Source organism: Lipotes vexillifer, unplaced genomic scaffold (assembly GCF_000442215.2).
Source record: "Lipotes vexillifer unplaced genomic scaffold, Lipotes_vexillifer_v1.1 scaffold847, whole genome shotgun sequence".
In the NCBI taxonomy this organism is placed as follows: domain Eukaryota; kingdom Metazoa; phylum Chordata; class Mammalia; order Artiodactyla; family Lipotidae; genus Lipotes; species Lipotes vexillifer.
The window spans coordinates 349,197-359,596 of NW_006778821.1; positions in this window are offsets into that span (position 1 = coordinate 349,197).

A 10,400-nucleotide genomic window follows, 5' to 3' on the forward strand; every position below is an offset into this window, starting at 1 on the left:
CCCCTGCATCGGCAGGCAGACTCTCAACCACTGCGCCACCAGGGAAGCTCTTGCTATCATTTCTTATTCATTGGGGGAACAACAATCCTTTTTTGGCTTTGTGAGTTTCATAGCTGAGACATTCACTTCAAAACACACCTCATCAATCATCTCAAACACGAAAAATCAAATTTCCAAAGTTTTCCCAAATGATGTTGGGTGGAAAGCCTCTAGGTTAAAGCCTGTAGGTTAAAGGATTTAACAGTTGACGGTCCATTTTAAAGGGGAGAGTCTGAAGTAATAACGTAAGTAAATATTAGCCTAGGGAAAGTGTGGATGTCCTTTTTTTTAATTTTTGAGTGTGGATATACTTTATGGAGTGTTTAAATACAAAGTCTTTTTCCACTTTGTGCTGTGCCTTACCTGGGACTGCTGAATCCATTTCCCACCTGTACACATTTATTCTTACATCATGTGCATTCTGGCAACAGCCTTTTATTACCCAAAGGCCCCTCTTCTATGATGTAATCCAAATGTGTCTAAATTCTTCAGTCCTCAGAGGTTGGTGGAGGCATGGCATTGCCTCTCCCTTTAAGAAGCCAGGAACATGGTTATCTGCCATGCCGGGAGTCAGTTTTCTCCTCCGGTATGCTCCAGGAGCCCTGAGTCTCATTACATGTATCACAAGTTTGTCCTGGTTGTCTCTTGTCCCCTCACTTAGCTGATCACACGTATCAGCTTTTCTCCCAGTCACCTCTGCTGCCTAGTGACTGAGTCTCCATGCTGCTGCCTATCTCTCACCCCTCCCATCCCCACACTGTGGACAAGGGCCTCTTTCTCAAAACCCTGCCCCCAGAAAACTGTCTTGTTTAAGGCTTGGAGATAACCTCAGGGGAGTACAATGCAGAAAGGAAATTTTCAACTGGGTATCAGCCATATTATGCTTTTAGTCCACTGGCCCTGCCCCTTCATTCTTCTTACCTCCCGTTCTGCCTCTGTGCTGCAGAGGCCCACCTATGCCCCTTCCGTAAGAGTCACATCCTTTTCATATCCTCAATCCTTTCTTCTTCTCCATGCCAGAAGCAGAAGCCCTTTACGATCATTATGAGGTTTGCCAAATGGATCCTGGGAATCATAAAAACACCGTTGTCCATCATCCTACAGAATCCATTGTCCCTCACATGGAAGCATCAGCTCCTGGGTTTCTCCCACTTGTCCAGTTGTATGTGTGTCATACTCTCTCACCTGCTTGGCTACAAACACTCCCCAAAGTAGTGTCTTCAAGAAGGAAAGAAACACTTTTGGGGTTCTACCCTGAAGAGTACGTATGGCTACGGGTTCAAAGACAGCATTTTCTTTGTCCCCTTGTCCAGTGGTTTACAAAGGGTGAATATGACTATGATGGAATCTGGAAGAAAGGTAAACTTAAACTATAAAAACAAACCACTGTGCACCTTCTCAAGGACACCTGAGACCTAACTCCACGGGTCTAGTTCCCCCAAATTTCACAGAACTCATGTGTCTAGCAGTAGGTGGAGTTCCGTGTGTTCCAAAACAAAACAAAATCAAATCTACCAGCAGCACCAATCAAGACTTTGATTCAGAGAACACTTAAGCCCACTTAGGCAATACTGTGAATTTCACGTGCAGATACTATTTTTTAAGTGCTTCTGGTTTAGTTCTTTGTTAATTACCCGATGGAAGCAAGTGACATTCTTAGTTACCATATGGATTTTTTTCTAGTGTGGTGTTTGAAAAACATTACTGTCTGAGGAAAGACTTAACTCTAAGCTTTTCAGTTTCTTTCATTCAGTCCTTTTTTTTTTTTCCCCCCCCTCCTGTGCAGCTTGCGGGATCTCAGTTCCCTGACCAGGGATTGAACCTGGGCTATGGCAATGAAAGCCCAGAATCTTAACCACTAGGCCACCAGGGAACTCCCCTCAGTCCAGTGTTTAGACATGTGTTTAATAGGTTCCTGCTAAGGGTCAGATATTACCAGACACCAAAGGTGATTCAGACCCAGATCCCACTCTCAAAAAGCTTACATCAACTCCTGGGGAGAATCAACATACATATTGTATATGTAAATAAATACAAGGTAGAAGGTCATGAGTGCCCTAAGAGAGGTGTGGATAAAAAGTCCATTTACAGCACTTAATATTCAACATCAGTATGATTCTTCTGATTGGCACTTTCTAGTAGCTACTTAGGGCATCCCACTTTATTTGCATGTCTTTGGATCTCAACAGACTTCGGGTCAAATCCTGCCTCTGACACATAACAACTGTATGACCTTGGAGTGTTCCTTTATATTCAGTGAAGTTCAGTGTCCCCGTTTATACAGTGAGGTCAATAATTTCTCAGAGGGTGATGTGAGGATTACATGAGATGACACGTACAGTATATAAAGTACTTGGTCCATGGTAGGTACCTAGCAGGTGTCTTCTCTCCCGTTGCTCCATAAATAGACCAAATAGATGTAAGTGCCCTAATGTATGAATACGTATTGGATAGGCCAAAGAAGAAGTGGGAAGTCACAGCTTCCATTCTGAGGATATAAAAACTTTATGACATATTTAAAATTTACTTTATCACGAGGTCTTCCCTGACTGCCCTAAATAAAATACCAACATAGTACCCCTAACTTCTTTTCCACTTTATTTTCTCCCTAGCACATATCATCTGAAATATTATATATTTACTTGTTTTATTACTGGCTGTCCACCCCCTTCCCCTTAGAGAATGTATGTTCCACAAGAGCAGGGGCTTTGCCATTCAGTTCACTGCTGTATCCCTGGGGCCTAGAACAGTGATTAGCATATAGCCAGCACTTAATTAATATTTATTAGATGAATGAATGTAGGGATTAAAACAAATTTTAAAGTAAATTTGGTTCTTTTTCTTTTCATTGGCTTCCGTGATAACGTCAAAAACTTTTTGGCAAGTGAGTTGGCATCATGGGTACGTTGGATACTGAGGTTTTGCATCTCCATCATGTCTGGCAGTAATGGTCATCTCTTAGCTATTTACACTTTTTTCCTGCGTGTTATCTGCCTGTCTCCAGAAACCCCCTCTACCCTTGAACCTTATCAATCTCTCTCAACCCTGGTGATTTATTTCCTGCCAGGGGTATCCCTGACTTCATGTTTGTAATTTCTAGATCTTTGTTTATTTTCTCTCTCTCGGATTCGGTGGTTTCTGTGTGATGGTGGTCTGTCACATTTCCACCAGTAGGTGCCAGTATGTGATATGATTTGCAGAGACAGATTTACCACTTACGGAGGATTCTTTTTCTGGAAACTGTTCTCTTTTGAGGAGAATTCAGAAAGCACAAAACCTTCTCTCTGCTTGTAGGAAGCCTGGGTTGTATCTTATTGACCTATAAAAGATGACATAATTGGAGGTATTGTATTCCTTTTTTCCTCCATTGTTCTTTTAAAGTAGATAATAGAGTTTTTATTGACTATATTTACATGGTTTCAGAAAAAATTAAATCAATTTCCTGCTTATTGTGCCAACATAATCGCCAAAAACTATTTTGGAAAAGGCATACAAAAGTAAAAATAATATAAAAGTGAGTGTAGTATTTTAAAGTTTTTTGTAAGATAAAAGGTTTGGTTTCTTAAATTAGATGACTTAAGTGGAAAATATGCACTTTCAAGATGAATATTTCAGTAATACAAAAGTTAAAGCTGTATTACATGCCAAGATTTAGAATATTAATGTATCCCTAAGAATCTTATCCTTGTTTCTACCAGATATAGGAAGAGTCTCAAATAGAGGTTTCATGTGTTCCCTTTTAAAGTTTTAAAAATAAAAATTCAGTGGGTAAATATTTAGAGAGTAATAACAATGACTAGATTTAATGTAATGATTTAAATTCTGGTTGGACTAAATGTCCATCAACAGAAGAATGGATAAAGAAGATGTGATACATATACACAGTGGAATATTACTCAGCCATAAAAAGGAACGAAATTGTGTTATTTGTAGTGAGGTGGATGGACCTAGAGACTGTCACATAGAGGGAAGTAAGTCAGAAAGAGAAAAAAACAAATATCGTATAATATTGCTTATATGTGGAATCTAGAAAAATGATACAGATGAACTTATTTGCAAAGCAGAAATAGAGACACAGATGTAGAGAACGGATGTATGTATACCAGGGGGAGAAGGTGGGGGGGGGATGAATTGGGAGATTAGGATTGACATATATACACTAAGTATAAAGTAGGTAACTAATGAGAACCTGCTGTACAGCACAGGGAACTCAATGCTCTGTGGTGATCTAAATGGGAAGGAAATCCAAAAAGAGGGGATAGATGTATAGGTATAGCTGATTCACTTTGCTGTACTGCAGAAACTAACACAACATTGTAGAGCAACTATACTCCAATAAAAATTAATTTTAAAAATTCTGGTGGGAAAGTTATTCCATATTAGAAGTCTCTTCATATAATATTTATCAAATAAAATTTAAGATTATGTCTTTTTTTAATTGAAGTATAGTTGATTTACAATGTGTTAATTACTGCTGTACAGCAAGGTGATTCAGTTATACATATATAGTCTTTTTTTATATATTCTTTTCCATTATGGTTAACCATAGGACATTTAATATAGTTCTCTGTGCTATACAGTAGGATCTCGTTTATCCATTTCTTTATGTAATAGTTTGCATCTACTAACCCCAAACTCCCAATACATCCCTCCCCTGCCCTCCTCCCCCTTGGCAACCACAATTCTGTACTCTAGGTCTGAGTCTGTTTCTGTTTTGTAGATAGGTTCATTTGTGTCATAGTTTAGATTCCACATATTAAGTGATATCTTATGGTATTTGCCTTTCTCTTTCTGACTTATTTCACTTAGTATGATAATCTCTAGTTGAATCCATGTTGCTGCAAATGGCATTATTTTGTTCTTTTTTATGGGTGATTAGTATTCCATTGTATATATGTACCACACCTTCTTTATTCATTCATCTGTTGATCGACATTTAGGTTGTTTCCACATCTGGGCTATTGAAAATGGTGTGGAGGTGTTATATTTCTGAACAGAAGTCTCTGACACCATTTATCCTCACATAAGTAAATGCAAATTCTTTATGGAATCTTTCTGATGGATATGTCTGCACACTGTAAAGCTTTAAAAGGTGTATTTAAATCAACCTCAAAAGCAGTTATGCCATTTCATTTCCCAAATGTTCAAGGAACTTTTCCATGCATTTGGACTACTTACCAAAAAATTCACAATCACGGTTCCCAGTGTCCACTGCAAAAAGTGCACAACCTAAAAGTTGAGAATTTTGTTTTACTGGGGGCATTACTGAGGACTTAAGCCTAGAATACAGCCTCTCAGATAACTGAGGGACTATTCCCAAGAGGTAAGGGAGGAGCCAGGATGTATAGGAGTTCTTGCAACAGAAAGAAAAAAACAGGTAGTTAAACATCGAAAGATTACTGCTAATTAAAGAAAACCAGACATCTCAAGTTAATGAATTTAGTGCTTTTCTGTGTATGGGAAGATACAAGAGTCTGGGCTTATTGAAATTATTGCTTTGATATGCACCTTAACTATCTAGGACCAGTAACTGGTTTTTCTCCATCCTGAATCCCCTCAGGGTGCACCACTGGTGGGTAGCTGCAGTGGCTGAGGGCTTGATGGCTGCACATCCTTTGTTGACTGAAATGGTAGGCGATGTTCTTCTTTGTCTACACCAGTTTGCATCTTAGTTTTAGATTTGTTCAAGGCTCTCTGGTTTGGGGGAATAGTTTAATGTTAGGTGACCTCAACCAAATCAGGACACTTAAAAGAATGATAGGGGTTGCTGTTAATAATTATGCCAGCATGATAGATAGGCATATACTGAGACCATTCCAGGCAAACTGAGATGTATAGTTGCCCTAGATGAGTGGGGCCTGTGAAAGCAAACTTTTCCATTGACAGTAGCATTTGCCTGGGAGAGATCAAAACTAAATGTTGTTTCACTACAAGTGGTCCTATGCATTCTGTTCAAAGAATATGAACTTCGAATGACCTAGAATACTAGACCATTACTTGACCTGACTGAAATCTCTTCATTGACCAGTGAAAAATGGGACCAGTTTTAACCAGTTGTATCTCGACCTAAAGACTTATTCTGTCCTATCCGTAGTGCTGCTTTTGGATTTGATCCTTAATTAACATACACTGTCAAGAAACCTAGCTCTTAAAAGCTACTGATTTTAACCCCCTTGTGAAATAGTCAGTGAATTCTTTTATTAGCATGTGTTCCTTGACTGGCCAAGGATATTTTTAAACTCTGGAACAGAAACCCAGCAGGACCCTGTGGAGTCCTCCTAGGCACAAAAGCCTTTCTGTATCCCCCATTTCTTCTTTGTAGGAAATAGGCTTCATTTAGCCTCCTAGATCTTCCCTGAGTTCCAAAGGGCAGATTCAAACAGTTTCGAATCAGGGAAGTGAGGGAATGCAGAAACAAAGGAAGATCAATCAAGATACAATAGTGCATCCTCGGGGCAGGGTTCTGGTTCTCCAGAAGGAATATACATAACAGTATCTTCGAGTTCTTGTGCAGAACTAAGGCTCCCACCCAGGCGGAGGATGGTAACTTCAGGCTGAGCACAAGATTCCTGGAGCACCGCCCTGTTACCTCACCACCAACCAATCAGAAGAAAGTCACATGCCCTGCAACCCTCACCCCAAATTTTGCCTATAAAAACTTCTCCCCAGAAACCCTTGGGGGAGTTCAGGGGTTTTGAGCATGGACCACTTGTTCTCCTTGCTTGGCCCTGCAATAAACCTTTCTTTGCTCCAAACTCCGACGTTTCAGTTTGTTTCGCCTCACTGTGTGTAGGGCACGCGAATTTCCATTTGGTTAACAGAACTCTTCATTTTAATATCTCACACTCCTATGAGAAGAGTTAAATCCTTAAATTCTCCCTTACCCTTGAATTCTTTGATGAGTCTCAGAAATAACCTGGTTTTGTGAGATGGACTATTATAACTCAGTTCCAAAATTTCTAACTGTTCAACTTTATTCCCCCACCTTAGAAACTCCCGAGGGATGGCAAGCAGAGGAAAATGCATGCCAGTGTGAAAGGCAGTGGAACTGTTACTGGAAGGGGGACCCTTTCCAGGGCCTGAGCGTGGGCTCTTGTCTAATACTCGGAAGTGAATTGTCCGAGGAGACACACGTGCTGACAAAGCAGAAGAATTTATTGGGGAGGGGTGCTCAAGGGGAGAGCAGGAGGGTAAGGGAACCCAGGAGAACTGCTCTGCCACGTGGCTCACAGTCTCAGGTTTTATGGTGATGGGGTTAGTTTCCGGTTGTCTCTGGCCAGTCATCTTGCTTGTGCCCAAATTTGGTCTGACTTAGGGTCCTTCCTGCTGGCGTGCGCATCTATCAGTCAAGATGAATTCCAGCATAAGGGTTTCTGGGAGGTTGGCGAGACATATTATGGGCTGGTGTCTCCTCCCTCCTTTTGGCCCCTCCCGAATTCTTCTGGTTGGTGGCAGCTTGGTGTTTCTTATCGGGACCTCCTGTTGTGAGATAACTCATGCAAGCGGTTATTATTGAGCCTGGCTAGGGCGGGCGGTTTCAGTCAATGGTTCCCTAACAGAACTGTTCCTTTGCTCCAACTCTTCCTAGGATAACTGATCCGCCTGTCTTACTGATCCTCATGAGAGACCAAAGCAGGTAAACAAAGACAGCGGAGATTGATACCTGTTTGGATGTGAATGGGGGAGATGATTGTGTGCAATTTTACAAAACGGGCAGAATTAATTCAGAAGTACTCCTTATGTGTTATCTTGTGCTTCCCCTGGATTCCACCTCCCATCGTTGGTTGTGTCATCCTTACTTTTACTGGAAGTGAAAAAAATAAGGTCTAAAAGTATGTCTAATCCTTTAAACAACTTTAGAATACTTTCAAAAATAGTTTCAGAGAAGGCACAATGGAAATACTGAGGTCTGGCTCAAACCTTAACTTAGAGCTAGTGATTTTTTGTGTGTGTGGTTAGCCATCTTATTTCTTATTTGGAAGGTAGAATTTAAGTGATAAGTTACCATGATACAGTATCGTCGTCCTGCCTAACAGTCAAATGGTGTTTTAGAATACATGAAGCCAGAGCAAAATTGCTGCTTTAAAAGCTCCCTGCAGTTTGTGCTTGTAACTTCCACCGCGAGGACAGAATTTATTATTGGGACACCTGAGCTTTTGTGTATGGGGGAAAAAAATACCACTTTAATGTATCTCTTGGTTATTCAGAGGCAAGGCCCAGATCCTATTATGCATAAAAATGTAAAATGCTGTCTTATTTGGAGCACAGCTGTGTCTCTGAAGGATTATTATGTTGTTAATAGACTTTTCTCCTCCTTTTGCTTCCTTTAAAGGGAGTGAGTTATGGGCCCAGGAATTTGTGGGAGAAAGCAGGAGAGGGAAGTCTATAATCTGAGGAGAAAGGGGCTTTCAGTCCTCAACAGCAGGGGCATGCTGAGTGGATAAACAGGAAGTGAGGTCAGTATGAGACCCCTAGGAATGGGTGTGACCTGTGGGCTCTAGAAAAAAGAAGTCTCGGGGCTTCCCTGGTGGCGCAGTGGTTGAGAGTCCGCCTGCCAGTGCAGGGGACACGGGTTCGTGCCCCGGTCCGGGAAGATCCCACATGCCACGGAGCAACTAAGCCCGTGTGCCACAACTACTAAGCCTGCGTTCTAGAGCCCGCGAGCCATAACTACTGAGCCCGTGTGCCACAACTACTGAAGCCTGCGCACCTAGAGCGTGCGCTCCACAACAAGAGAAGCCACTGCAATGAGAAGCCCGCACACCGCAACAAAGAGTAGCCCTGGCTCACCGCAACTAGAGAAAGCCCACACGCAGCAACGTAGACCCAACGCAGCCAAAAATAAAATAATTTAAAAAAAAAGTCTCAGAACAGGGTTTGTTTTTTTTTTTAAATTTTGTTTATTTATTTATGTCTGTGTTTGGTCTTGCTGTGTGTGGGCTTTCTCTAGTTGCGGCCAGTAGGGGCTTCTCTTTGTTGTGGTGCGCAGGCTTCTTATTGCGGTGGCTTCTCTTGTTGTGGAGCGCGGGCTCTAGGTGAGCGGGCTTCAGTAGTTGTGGCACACAGGGTCAGTAGTTGTGGCGCACGGGCTTAGTTGTTCTGCGGCATGTGGGATCTTCCCAGACCAGGGCTCAAACCCATGTCCCCTTCATTGGCAGGTGGATTCTTAACCACTGCGCCACCAGGGGAGTCCCCTCAGAACAGGTTTTAAAGCTTTCAGATTTGTGTAGCAATTCGCCTTTGACCACATGAAGAAGAAGTGGTGTGCACCATCCAGAAGCTATCTTTGACGGGAGAGGGGACATATATTTATTGTTTTCTTTTTTCCTTCATGGTGGCTGGATATGGAACAGTCATCTTTTACAATGAAGTGACCAATAGTACAGCAATAAGGTAGAAGGAGTCTGGGCCCCTGATACCATGAAACTGTTGTACCAGCCTAACTGCCTTTGTCTAGACTTTTATATTAAGGGTAAAGACAGTTCTACTTTTTTAGCTGCTTCTGTATGTGAACCTAATCCTGATAAATAGAGAAACGTACTGTGAATTCACTTGAAATGAAAATATTTTGTCTTAATTGGTAAGTATATTTCCAAACAGGGAATATATAGGAAAAAAGTAAGGATTGTATCAGTTATCTGTCAGTACTATAATGCTGTGTAACAACCACAACATATCAATACCACAGCACCACTTTCTTCCATGTGTCCCTCATCCTCCAACAAGTTAGCCCAGGCATAGTCTCATGATGATGGTAGACACACAAGAGAACAAGTACTTTTCCAAGCCTCTACTTGTCTCATGGTTGTTAACACTCCATTGTCCAAAGCAAGGCATGTGCCTGGACTCAGAATCAAGGGGAAGGAAAAGATATTCTGTCTCTTGCTGTGAGAAGCTGCAAAGTCACTTGACAAAAGGCATGGATACAGAAATGAGTAAAGAATTGGGACCAGTATCGAGCCCTGGTCTGGGAAGATCCCACATGCCATGGAGCAACTGGGCCCGTGAGCCACAATTACTGAGCCTGCGCGTCTGGAGCCTGTGCTCCGCAACAACAGAGGCCGCGATAGTGAGAGGCCTGCGCACCGCAATGAAGAGTGACCCCCACTTGCCACAACTAGAGAAAGCCCATGCACAGAAATGATGACCCAGCACAGCCATAAATAAATAAATAAATAAATACATTGTGTATAAAAAAAAAAAAAAAAAAAAAAAAAAAAAAAGAATTGGGACCAGTAATGCAATCAGTTTAACCTTAGTATTAATGTTTAGTACCAATAATTTCTTTATATTTGGTATTTAATGTATTTGTGATATTGAGGAGCATTGGGCATGTTAGGGAGTGTGACAGACTTAGATTG